The sequence below is a fragment of the Tachysurus fulvidraco genome, chromosome 4, assembly GCF_022655615.1.
Source record: "Tachysurus fulvidraco isolate hzauxx_2018 chromosome 4, HZAU_PFXX_2.0, whole genome shotgun sequence".
Taxonomy (NCBI): Eukaryota; Metazoa; Chordata; class Actinopteri; order Siluriformes; family Bagridae; genus Tachysurus; species Tachysurus fulvidraco.
In genome coordinates, this window is record NC_062521.1 from 23,164,592 (window position 1) to 23,179,103 (window position 14,512).

Consider the following 14,512-nt stretch of genomic DNA (forward strand, 5'->3'; position numbering starts at 1 on the left):
CATGTGGATCAGTGAGGGGTCATGTGACTTTATTTGTAGTCATCTGTAGGATTCTGGGAAACGTGTGTTGGTATGTGGAACAGATGTGAAGCACACTTGACATGGTTTGTATTTTATAATACTCTGAAGCTGAATTTTGGATCAGGACATGAACCGATACATGGGATTGCTGTGGATCAAGACCACAGAGACGGTTATAGATAGGAAAGTATTTATAATCGCTATAACAGGTGTCATCCAGATCAGGATGGGCTCTATTTTTAGTTTGGATCATCTCAGAGTTTCTTCCTGATGTTGTCTTAGGGAGCTTTTCCTTCCCACTTTTGCCTCTGGCTTGCTCAATGAAAATATATCAATTTAAAATGATCATTTTTTAAATAGATAGTAATACATTTTTATATTATTGTAAGGATGTCCATTGTTAAAAGACCTACAGGAATCGAATTCAATTAATATGTTTAAGTTCTCATATACAATAAAAACAATTAGCTCTAAAAGGTTTTCATATATTTAAAACTTGATAGCTACATTTGATATTGTGGAATATCCATGAGACAAGTTCCTGTTATCACTTACATTCTAGCAGCTACAAATAGTCGTTCCCTTACCGGCACGTCTTATTCTCTCTCTCGAATTTAAGGAAAAAATTTGCCAATCCTGTCAGCACTTAACAACAAAAAAGAAAAACCCAGCACCTTCTGACCAATCAGATTCAAGAGCACTGGGTATCAGCTACTGTACCTGTTAATGTGAATATACTGAATGCTACCGAATACCTGTTTATATACAAGATCAGTATACCTCGATAATACAGTTATGCAGTGTACAATTATTTATGCTACAGGATATTTGGAAAAGGGTTTGTTACTTTTTTAAAGAACAACCGATCTGTATTATATATAATGTATATAATGTTTTAATAAACACATTCTAAAATGCTGAACTACATTTTGAAATGCAATATTTTACAGCACTTACAAAATGTAATATATGCACAGCTGCTACCACATTATATGACATTGGTTTATTTGTGAAAAACTTTTATATATATATATATATATATATATATATATATATATATATATATATATATATATATTTATAATAAGTTTTTCATATATATATATATATATATATATATATATATATATATATATATATATATATATATATATATATATATATGAACTTAAAATTATATTTTTTGGGCAGAAAAATATCCCCAGGTCACCATGAATACGGAAGAACTGATGACGAATCAAACAGAAAGATTAAAGATAGTGTCTTCACATAATGTGAACAATACTCAGAATATTTATCTCTTTTCATTTAAAGGACCAAAAAGACTAACCTGGTCACTGAAAGCAGTTATTCATTAGACTTGGCTACACTGTGACTCTCTAACCACCTTGGCATAGTGGTTACATTCCAGATTTTTCCAAGGGGCTGTGTAACTTCAGAGCTAAAGAAAAAATGTGCATCACATCCACTTGATATTTAATATATTTCGATTTGTCTGTGGGAATATTTTCTGTGAATTTCTTAAGCTCAGTCAAGCTGTTGAACAACGATCGAGGAGAGTTACATTTAAAATTCAAACGAAGGAATGTAGGGTTATAAGTATGAATAATATGCAAATATAATACTGCTAAATATGTCCATAGGGAGCTTAGATTATTCACCGCAATATATATTGCCCATCTATCTGTCAAGGTGTGTGTGGATGTGTGTGGGAGAAGGTTGAAAACACTGCATATATTGTATAAAAAATTTAATTCCTCAAATAGTTATATTTACAAAAAACAAACAAACTGGCACTTATATAAAAAATAAAAAGCTTAATACATTTTACAGAAGTAAATACATTAAAACAGAGACTAATGTTCTTGTATTTTAGAGATACCTAACCATTCCAGTTCAGAGAGTTTTACCATGTTCCTGGGCCACAGTACAAGATTTTGCCCATTCACCAACCATCTCCTATACTACAAGTTTTTAATAGCTTTGTTACAATACGATCTATTCTATAAACTAAGTGAAAGCGTTTCACAATTGCCAAAGCTCCAGAAAGAAGTAAAGCATAAGGATGAACGAGGCAACATACTGTACGTGCAATGGTGCCTGCAAGTCTGACCAAAATATTGTATTTATAGGGATGTCCGACCCCAGAGGTGCAAAAGTAAAGGTGCTAATGAATAAGTCTAGAAACTTATGGGTCCCATTTATTTTGAGACCAGTTCCTTTTTCATGTTATCTTAAAGTTACATTCATCTTGCTCAATAGTTAATGGTCAAAATCTACATCTGGATTTCTGTTCAGCCTATTTGGGATGAATAAGGATTTACATTTTAATCTTTATTCTGATTTTTTAATATTCCTATAAAGAAACAACAATAAATGACCCTATTACTTAACCCCCAACCCCAGAGGTTCGAAAAGCATGTGTTAACCACTAAACCACGATTCCTCTAGCAAAAAAAAAGCCAAAAAGTATTTTTGACCTTGGGATGAACAAATTCTGTTTGAATGAATTGCAATTAATTCCATTTCAAAACCACATTGTCTAACACTACAAAATGTTCATGGAAGGGGTTGAATACAATACTGTACGTATGCAAGGAACTATACTGAGCTCTAACTTAGTCACACAGTATTATGATAGGTGTATTCAACTAACGGAAGTAAAAATGGTTCTGCAGGTGTGTGTGTGTGTATGTGTGTGTGTGTGTGTGTGTGTGTGTGTGTGTGTGTGTGTGTGTGTGTGTGTGTGTGTGTGTGTGTGTGTGTGTGTGTGTGTGTTGTGTGCTGATAAAATGAAAGAGAGAAAAATGAGTGCTTGATACACAGATAAATAAATCTCTTCTATAATCTGGCATAAAGCTTACACCTCAGCACAAAGCCCTTATCTAAAATGCACTCACTTTTAGCTCTAACATTTCAAATAAAGCAGTTCAGCAGCATGCCCCATCACAGCATGTCTCTGAATGATTTGCTAGCTTTAGCAGTTTCAGCACAGTAGCAAGTGCTACATTGAGCAATGGTACAAACGCAGGGCACACACAATACGTCGTATTACAGTACACAGATCAGTATAAGGTAAAATCAGACCAGACAGTTAAAAAAATAATGCCAATGCATCAATGTTATCTTGTTTTATTTTTTGTATTTTCAACTTAAAACGAGCTTGCGCTTTGAAAATAGCACTTTCTTGAAAAAAAAGGAATCAATAGCAATGATACCTACTTAAACCCACCTCCCAGGGACCCCGAAGCCATGATTGCTTTCTAATGTCTTTCTAATGCTTTCCAATAAGTTGTAAAGCATGCATAATAGGTGGCTTTGCTGTGGGTGCATGTACAGTCATAGTCATGGGTAACATTTGTCTAATCTTTTCTCTCACCCTACAATAGCCAAAACCCTGATCTCATTCATCCATCAGACATACAGTACATGTATTACATGCTGAGTACAGTGCCTATAAAATGTTTACACACCTTTCTTCAAACTGCAGGTTTTAAGAATGTAAAATGCAACCAATTTATTTGTATATAACTCACATTGTCCCAAAGCGGGTTTACAGAAGTATAGAAACAGAATAAAAAATACTTTGAAGTTATTATGTAACTACATCTCTATATGATTTGTCCCTAGTAAGCAAGCCGGAGGTGACTGTGGCAAGGAAAAACTCCTTGAGATGATATGAGGAAGAATCCTTGAGTCAGAGGAACTAGACTCAGAAAGGAACCTCATCCTCATTTGGGTGACAATGAACAGTAAATAATGTAAATATAATTAATGTCCTTCCGATGGCAGTTTGTAGTTAAGTGAACTAACTACACATGACTCAGCATAATTTCCGAGGTCACCACAGACACAACACTAATTCCTTCCTGCCGAAGTCTTCAAATGATCGCTGATGACCCGACCATAATGCTGGTTGATGCAATAGTGGTTTAAAGAAGGCGCGACAGTCTCCGGGTGGCCCCATCAACAGCAATCATATGAGTCACTGTCTGTGCATGCAGATCAATCCCCAGCAGAGTACACACCAGACTTTCACCAGGGTGAAAAGACTTCAACCAAGGGTAGGACATCAGGATTAATAAAAGTCCCAAAAAAAAGCAATCAGACTAGGAACTCAGAATACTGGGAGCTTGGGAGTAAAAAAGATAATCATGTTAGATCTTCTTTCACATTTAATGTGTAATACTTTACTAACAAACCAAATTCCAGTGGTTCTGAAAAAATACCGCAGAAGATAATCTGTTTCTGTAGGAAACCTTACAAAGCATGTAAAGGGTTTAATGGTCAAAAAGTACTGATCAGGAGAAGGCAAGAAGAATTTTCAAAACAATTGATGTGCCATGTAATACCACAAGAGCCATCATCAACAAGCAGAGAAAATGTGTCCCTACAGTGACGTCACCAAGGACAGGGCGTCTCTCTAAATCTGACAAAGGGACAACATAAAAAACAGGGAGGCTGCTGAGAGACCTATAACAAAGTGGAAGGAGTGGCAGAAAAATCTCGCAAGTACTTGTCACTGCCTGTGACATTAGTCTCTAATATTCTTTACACTAGGGTGGTTATAACTGAGTGCTGCATTGAAGCCCGTCCAAACCATGTGGTAAAATATGCTATGGTCTGATGGTAAAATATGCTATGGTCTGATGGTAAAATGTGCTATGGTCTGATGAGACAACTGTAGAATGTTTTTGGCACAGTTCTACAGTAAATATGTTTGATGCAACAATACGAAGCACGGTGATGGCTTCATGCTTTAGTCACATTAGAGGGAATCATGGATAGCCCCAAATTACCAATGTATTTGTGGCAAATCCTCCAGGTCTTTGTAATTCAAGTGAAGATGAAAAGAAAAATGCTGTGAAAAATGACAGATTTGCCTTCCGGGGTAAAAATCCAGACGCAACCAAAAGGAATAGCAAAACAGGCACGGTTTATTTACAAAAGTAGGGAAGAAACATGAACAGGAGAATAGGAAAAATTAAACTGGTACATAACATGGCTGAAAAGCAATTTCGAAGAATGGACCAAAGAAACAAAATACAAAACTGAGATACCAGCTCAAAGATGAGGATTCTGCGATACAACACATAACAAACATAGAGAACTGGTGTTTAGAGGCGGTAAGAATCTAAATGTAGGGCAGGGCAAAGGTAAGTGAATACAAAACATAAACATACAGTAAGAACAAATCCGGATCAACAAAGCAATGGCTTCAGAAGAAGAAGTTAATTATTTTAGAATGGCCCAGACAGAAAGAGGAATGATCTGATCAACACAAGAACTCCAAGAAAAAAGCACTTAACATCATATTATATATGAGATGTGCACATGTGATAAACAGTTTGATTTTGATTTTTTTTTGGTTGCTTCAGTATGTCACATTGAATGTAGACAAAACTCCAATTTTATCAGGACTTATTGTATCCACTGCATACATAAATCGCTTTCTGAGCCTTTTTATGCCTACCGCATTAGTGTTTCAAAAGAAAACCCACAAAAAGTAGCTACTGAAAAGCAATTTTAATGGAAATAATAAGTACTACAGAACATTTCTCAATATGGTCAGAATTGGACCTTGAGAGACTCTTTGAACAAAATTCTAATAAAACAAAAGTTTTATTAAAAAACTGCACAACAGTATTGCCAAGAGAGCTCATGCAGTTTTAAACTCAAAGACAAATATTTGGTCTGAATAAACATTTTGGCTATTTTGCAAAAGAATTTTCTTGGGATTTATGACATCTTATCTCTAAAGCTTTCTTTCTTTCTGCCTGGTATAAATAGTAAACTTTATATCTTGTCACTCCACAAACTTCAGTGTAGCTCCAGATAAATAAATAAAAATTGCATGATCCTGATTGGTTAATCCTGTTTTTCACCATAGAAGCCGGTAGTCAATAAAAAGCCAATAAACTGTAATTAAACAAATTTAAGCCAGTATTTATTTGAAATCTGTGTGTTTAAATCTAGAAAATTATGCAGAATTACTGTCAAGCTTTTATGGGTATGGTACACAATACCTACACAAAATTTGATGTGTATATGTGTGTCAGCTGTGCTGTATGTGTGACCACATTATTAACAAACAAATACATATTATCCTGTTATAAATCAATGTTATAAAACAATTCAGGACCGTTCAAACCTTTGAAGCAATAAACTGTGGCAATTATAATAATATATTATATTAAAATGAACTGTGGTAAAGGGCAATAAAAGTAAAACACTGTGTATATTAACTCCACTGGGGTGTGAGGATTGAGGAGTATGTAAAGTAACTAAGATTTACTCTTGTCATCTGCAGAGAGAAATAAGCGCAATGGTGTAGTTCACTCCCACGTCTCCATCTCCTTCTTCATCTCTCTCTCTCTCTCTCTCTCTCTCTCTCTCTCTCTCTCTCTCTCTCTCTCTCTCTCTCTCTCTCGATCATGCAGTGTGTTAATGTCACTTCATTGTCTGAAACTATGGTGAAAGAAATAATGGCACTTCAATTCACTTAGCACAACACACACACACACACACACACACACACACACACACACACACACACACACACACACACACACACACACTGTGACATTTCAGAAGACAAGATTATATACACTCATAAGGAAAAGTCCACCCCTTCAATTTTATTTTTATTTCTCAGGGCCTAAATAAGAATGGTTTAGGCTCCTAGAAACTTATAGAAATAATTCACTCACTTTAAAACCAGCGCTCACAACCCTGGCGGTAAAAACTAAGCACATACAATAATTCAGTAATGTAGAACCACCTTCAGCAGCAATATCTTGAAGAAAACTTTTTCTGTGTGAGTTTATCAGTTTCTAACAATGTTGGTCCACTGAAATCTTCTTTACAACATTTCCTCAGTTCATTGATTTCTGAGGACTATTGTTTGAGCACAGCTCTCTTTAGGTCCTGCAGTGGTATCTGATAGTCTGGATTTTAGCATCCATTCAGATGTCATATTGCAGGTGTATTTGGGTTCAGTGTCCTGATGCATGACCCAGTTTCAGCCCAGATAAAGCTGCTAGATAAAGTCTCACATTTATCTGGGGAATATTCTGGTATAAAATGGAGCTTGTTATTGTCTCAGTGACTGAAGATTTCCCAGGTCCGGTGACTATATACTGTAACAAGCCCAAATCATCAGCATGCTGGGCATCTGGAATGAGGTGTTTGTGGTGATCTGCTGTGTCTGATTTTTCAAAAATATGGTGCTGTGCAATGATGACCAATCATCTCAAATTTGGTCTTGCGTCCAAAGTAAAAAACTTTTGTGGTTTGTTCAGATGCAATTTTATAGAGAAGGGGCTTTTTTCTACTTCTTAAACATTTAATGTGCTTTCAGAGACCTATAGGTCAGGTGATGTAGCTCTGAGCATTAAACTATCTAACGTTGCCCACTCCTCTGATGATTGGCAACTGTCTTGAAACCTTTATCACTGTAGAATAGTGATGTTTGGAAATGCCATTATAACCCTTCCCAGATTGATGAGCGGTTGTTTCTGTGAAGTCATGGCTGTTGTCCATCCTTTTTTGGGATGATGTGGGCACATACCTTGGTGTTCCAGAACACTGCACTGCCAAAGCTTTTGCTTTTATAGAGTTAGTCACTCTTCTTTAACTTATCTAAATAACTAATCTTGTGCATTTCATTAGTAACACATGAATGATAATTTACATTTATTGCATTTAGCGGACTTCCTTATCCAGAGCTATTTTTACTTTATTTTATACAACCGAAGCAACTGAGGTTTAAGGGCCTTGCTCAGGTGGACCTGGGATTTGAACACCATTTCAATTGGTAGACCAACACCTTAACCACTAGGCTACCCCATCCCTAACTACTCTTTTTAATGACTATGGACGTCATCCACCTTCGAAATATTTCTAAATATTGGTTTACTTTTGGGGGAAAATTATCACATATAAACATTTGTTGTTTATCACCTGGATTATTCGATTGCTTATAGACATCGGTGAGGAATTGTCATTTAGGCCATGATAAATTAAAAAATACAGTAACTGAAGGGATGGTAGGGAGATACTTTCTTTTTTCCTCTGACTATGAAATACTACATCTCATATATATGAAAATACATGAAAGAAGCACATGGACCTTTTCTAGTTTTTCCACTAAAGGCCTCAGCAAACGAAATCCGCAGATGACTTCTGCAAAGGCTTGCAAGCTTACAAGTGTGTACACACTCCCAGTTTTGTATTAGCCGTTGTGTCAAAGTGTCCCCAGTACTGCAGGCAAATTTAAAATTTCATGACAATTTCCACAACCACTGCAAGAATTGCTGCTCCTCAAGTCCATCCGTCTTGGAAAGAATTGGTAAGGGGCATATGACACAGTGAGCAAAGCCTCAGCACAACATCCATTTACTTCAAAATGATGGTGTATATATGAAGTGTACGGACATTTGTTCAGAATATTTTGATGCATGTCTGCCCCGGTCTGTGGAGTTCTCCTTCAGAAATGACTGCTTGACAGTTTGAGTGTGTGTAAGAGAGAAAGAAAGACAGAGAGAGAGAGAGAGAGAGAGAGAGAGAGAGAGAGAGAGAGAGAGAGAGAGAGAGAGAGAGAGAGATTGCTTGTGTAAGTACTGTATGACTACATTTAAGCAGGCCGTGAAATTACTTTGTAGCTCACGAGCCACACTTGACAGTTGTGTGTGTGTAAGTGAAAACAGCATTTCTTTCATAACCTTGTCATAAACAGCTTTGTGTGTGTGTGTGTGTGTGTGTGTGTGTGTGTGTGTGTGTGTGTGTGTGTGTGTGTGTGTGTGTGTGTGTGTGTGTGTGTGTGTGTGTGTGTGTGTGTGTTTTCCGGAACAAAATATCCTGACTTCAGTCCTCACTACTGTGTACTTCATGTGGCACTCCCATACTGCATGTGGCACAACTACTGTACCCAGTATGTGGATATAAAAATAAAAACGGACAGAATTTAAATATTATACAGTATAGCACTTTACCTAATGGCAGTGTGTAACCTAATGAGGCTAAATGACACCCATGTAAGTTCTTTTTGACAATTCACATAAACATATACAGTATAAGCATATAAAATTCATTCCAATACCATTATTGTTATTTTTACTTTGTAGTTCATGTCACTTGTGGAAATTACAGCTATATCTCTGCCTAGTCTATGATATTTTCTCTGTACTTTAAGAAAAAAACAAATAAAAAGTTCTTTTAAGCTTCAAATATTTGATATCTGTATTACTGATGCCTGATGTTTGATGTCCCTACTGCTGAAAAGAATGAACCTAAATAGGTTTTTGTTATTTTGGTATACTACTGCTTAGGAAATGTAAAAATGTCACAGTGAGACAATTTCAGCAGCTCCTTCATTAAAAAACAACAATAAAAATAATAAAAGAAGCTGCTCACAGAACAGGAGTAATTTCAGTCAACATAGACAGACCAAAATTTTACCTTTTCCATTCCCCATTTTCTTCAAACCTGTAGAACCATATAATAGTCCACGATATGACGGAATAGGCTTTTTTTTATGTCCTTTTATTTAAAAAGTTGAAAAATTGTTGAAAGAAGTGTTTTCTTCTCCAATTTCTTCTCACCTTCCGAAAAAAAAAAAAAACATTCTGGTATGAGGATTTGCTATGAATGAGTTTTGTTTTTTTTGTTTTTCACAATAGTCAACATTTTTATTCAGATTAAATATTTGTCTTTGAATGAGTGTGTGAAATTGTGTGTATGGTGATCTGCAACAAACTGGGAAAGACTCTGGTTATTAAAATACATAAAATACAGATGACATTGTGGCCTTTAGATCAGCATCATGTGCTTAAAAAGTGAGAATCTTACTAGTTTTCTCTTCCCCACAACTGTTTAATACATCTAGTATTTACTTGATGATTTTTGTGGTTACACATCTAATTTGTGATGTGCAATTAATCAAGGAAAATATAATTAGAGGGAAATAAAAACCACTTTGTCCAAATAGTGAGAATTAAATTATAACGTTTCAAAAGTTTCTCAAACAGTAAACATTATTAAGGATAAAGCCTTTTATACAAGCTTTGTTAGGTTAGGCCTAGTGGAATAATTACAGCTTTGCATGTTTATCCCAAAGTAACTGATTACTGCAATCCCTTATTCACTCTCCTGCACAGGGAGTCTGGGTTTGAATTAATTTAATAGAACTTGTTTTAATGAAAAAAAAATTAAGCTTTTAATTTTGAAGGGCTTTTCTCTACCATTTTGATGCTATGCTGCTACAAAGTAATGTTTATCGATAATTCTCTCTCTCTCTCTCTCTCTCTCTCTCTCTCTCTCTCTCTCTCTCTCTCTCTCTCTCTCTCTCTCTCTCTCTCTCTCTCTCTCTCTGCATGTATTGCCAGGAAAATCTGCTCTTAACTATTTATTACCATGTTTACACTTCTCCATCACTTCCCACAGAGCGAAGCATATAGCCGTGATTGAAATATGTGCCTGGGTCCCTAATCACCAATTAGTATTCATGTTCCTCTGGTTTCTTCCCACCTCCCAAATACACACTTGATGCTCTACTATTCATCCCTAGGGGTGTATTCCTGCCACTTGCAGTGTTTTCAGTATAGACCCTGGGTCCACCTTGCCTCCGAACAGGATGAAGCAAACGGTGTCCTTTTTGAGTGAGTTTCCAGGTGGCAAATGTATATACTGCACAGAAAGAAAAAAAAAGGAATTACGCTGTCACAGATATAAGAAAAATGTCATCCATTCTTATCTTCCTTGATCTTTCAGCATCATTTGATACGGTCAACCACAAGACTCTCTTGTCCAACCTCAGGAGTCTTGGGATTTGCGGATCAGCTTGGTAATGGTTCGTTTCCTACCTGGGGGGACGCTCATATCAGGTAACATGGAAGGGAGTGACATCTGCTCCATGCAGACTCTCCACTGGTGTCCCACAGGGCTCAGTACTCGGTCTGCTGATTTTCTCCCTGTATACTCACTCTCTTGGTGAAGTTATTTCCTCACATGGGTTCTCTTACCACTATGCTGATGATACACAACTTATCTTCTCTTTCCCATCATCAGATACCACAGCTAGATGTCTGACAGAAATTTCATCATGGATGACTGCTCATCAGTTAAAGCTCAATCCTAGCATAACTGAACTGCTGTTCATCCCAGGTGATTCATCCCCAGGTCATGATCTTGCTATATTCCTGCACAATGATCTGATCTCCCCTTCAGCCCTCATCTCTCAGGGTAAGAGGCAAGTATACAACAAGAGTCTTTTCTGTTCTGGCAACAAGGTAGTGGAACAAACTTCCCCTAGGGGTCCAGACAGCTGAGTCACTGGCTATTTTCAAATGACGGTTGAAGACCTACTTATTCATGAAACACTTCAACTAGCACTTCCAGGTGTGTTGCATATATGTTTATAATAAAAAAAAATTAAAAAAAAATAAAATAAAAAAACTAACAATGTTTTAGACTCATGGTATCTTAAGTATGTAACCTAGTGACTCAGAATGAATGTATCCAATGAGACTTAAGCAATTCTGTACATCGCTCTGGATAAGGGCGTCTGCCAAATGCTGTAAATGTAAATGTAAGAAAAACATATGTGTGGTTTCTAAAAATTATTAAGTTTCTAATTATCAGATGATGTAAAGTGAGTGTGATCAGTTCAAGTAGTATTGACAATTACAGTATGAACTCTTACAAGGGACATTAGGAAATAGAAGTATTATTAAAGTTAGACACTTAAACATGTATGATGGAATAGCACAGTGGAAATGTGTCTTTTGCGAAACAGCAGTTAAATGGGTTTGAGTCGCAGCTCAGCTGTGCACTTGGGGTTTGATTTTATCCATGGCTTTGAACATAATCAAATCATATTCAATGTATGAAGACCGGCTGTGTAAACATTACTCAGTTATATTTACAGCATTTGGTAGACATCCTTATCCAGAGCGAGTTACATTTATACAGCTGAGCAGTTGAGGGGTTAAGGGCCTTGCTCAGGGGTCCAGCAATGGCATCTTGCTGTACCAGGGATTTAAAGTCACAACCTTTCTTTTAGTATTCCAACACCTTAACCACTGAGCTACCACTGCCCACTCCTGTGTATGCATCGAAATTAAATAAACTCAACTAGCTTAGCTTTTTTTTCAGTACATACTTACGTAATAAAACAGTCTTAGAAGAATGCGGTTATAGAAAAAGAATTAACAGAACGTGCTGTGATATGACTCTATCCACCCAAAATTAGCGTGCTCTATAATGTCTATAATGTCTATAATCTATAATCTTTATACCTCTTTAATCCACCAGAGCATTTTTATTTTTAGAAAATAAAAATGGACAGTTGTTTAATATTTAAAGTCTATTTAACATCCAGTGTTAGCGCTTTGTAATAATCAGGTCTTCATGTCTTTATTGTTAAATAATAATAGAGCACCTGCGAGTGAATTTATTGATACTATAGAAATGATAAGTTATAATAAAGAGCATGTAAATGTAAACCTATGATTTGAATGATGGAGCTGTCAGTAATATCAGAGTTGCTAGCAGTTGATTATTTGTACTTTTTACATATTTTAAAATCATGTTTTACAGCTTGCATTAAAACTGACCCTCAGGCAACACACTTTAAGGACTTACTGTATCACCAGAGTGGAAACTGATCCAATTTAATGCTTTAGAATATTTTTTTCCTGCATGTAAATTAAATAGAACTATTTCAATATGAGTGACTGGAATTTAGCTGTATTAGTCAGGCAGTTTATAAGCCTGAATGATCTTTATGTACTGAAATACCATGGATGCTGAATGCCATGCAGAACTCATGAAGGATGAAAGATGATGTCTATACAAAGCTAAACACAGCTGTGGATAATTTATTGCATTTGTGTGTAACTCGTGTGCAAATTTCCTCTTCCGCATGTCCCTTTTGGTTCGTAAGAATATTTTGAATTGCAGTACGGTTCTTCTTACACTTTCAAGATGTCTCTCAATTGTTCTCACTCGCATCCTCTATTGACCTCTCTCTCTCTCTCTCTCTCTCTCTCTCTCTCTCTCTCTCTCTCTCTCTCTCTCTCTCTCTCTCTCTCTCTCGCTCTCTCTCTCCCATCTGTAGTGCTAACTGGCTAAGCTCATTAACACCTAATCTCAACCTCTCCTCCAAACTGTGTCTCAGAGGACCGTAACTGCATGCATGTTCATATGGGCTGTTGGCTCCACTCTCATTGCTAGTCTCTCTCTCTCTCTCTCTCTCTCTCTCTCTCTCTCTCTCTCTCTCTCTCTCTCTCTCTCTCTCTTTCATTTTAACTCTTTAAGCCTACATTCTAAACTAGTCACCATAAATGGTGTTTTTGCTTCCAACTGTGAATGTTCAGATTTCTTAGATCCAGCACAAATCCCATCTGTTCCTCCCAGCCTTACACTGTAAGAAAAAAAAATCTGAAACAAGAAAAATTCTATGTATTCTATGTATAAATATGATTTATATTTAAATCCCAAATTCCCTAGTTGCACATTTGTCTTTTTCATTATTCTACCACATACACACAGAAAACTATTTACTCAAAATGAGTTACCTTGATAAGTTATTAATGCATCGAGTCTTTTTTCTCAGCAGTTGTTTCACAAAATGTCCTTTCACAGATCTCAGAACTATAACGTGTGTTTAATATTAACACACTGTGCAGTTTTACTGTCTAACAAAATAACAAGAATACAATAAACGCTTTTATGCCATAGTGTTGATGAATTTTTGATGCTCCATTCTGATTGGTTTAAAGGTGTGGGTTTTTGGTCTATCACAGGATCTTTTGATAATAGTGCCAGGTACTGTAAAAGACAATCAACCAATCAATCAATCAATCAACCAATTAATCAGTCAATCATATCCAAATAAATTAGTTTGATGAAAATCACAACAATGTCCCAATAAACCTTACTGTTTTTAATGTATCTTTTCAACACGTTTCATTTTGATCTGAGTAAAGAGAATAAATCGGCTATACAACTTGGTCTAAAGGGCTTTTATCTACTCCTTTGATTTTCTTATGTAAAAGATTCTCACTTTTCAAAACCTCTCCTAATATTTTGTAATAAAACTACAGTGATCCCTCGTTTATCGCGGTTAATGGGGACCGTAACCCCTCACGATAGGTGAAAATCCGCGGAGTACGATTGGCCCTAAGTTTGAACTTTTCACTGATGGTCATCATCTTCCTCTTCCTCTTGGGCTCACTAGAGGAATCTTTTGCAGGGGCACGGCGCTTAGGAGGCATTGTAAGGGCTTTACGAAAAGTTAATTTCGAACACAATACGCGAGACACTGTTGACAGCGTGAACGAGAGTGGCGAGATATAACATGGGAAGAAGCTGGGAGAGGATGCGTTGATGCGCAGCCAATCAGCTAAGATCTTGCGCCGGGAACCAATCATGTGCCTTGTCTGAGTGCCCGTGGGTATGTACAAAGTCACTGAGAGAGTTTCTCTCTTTG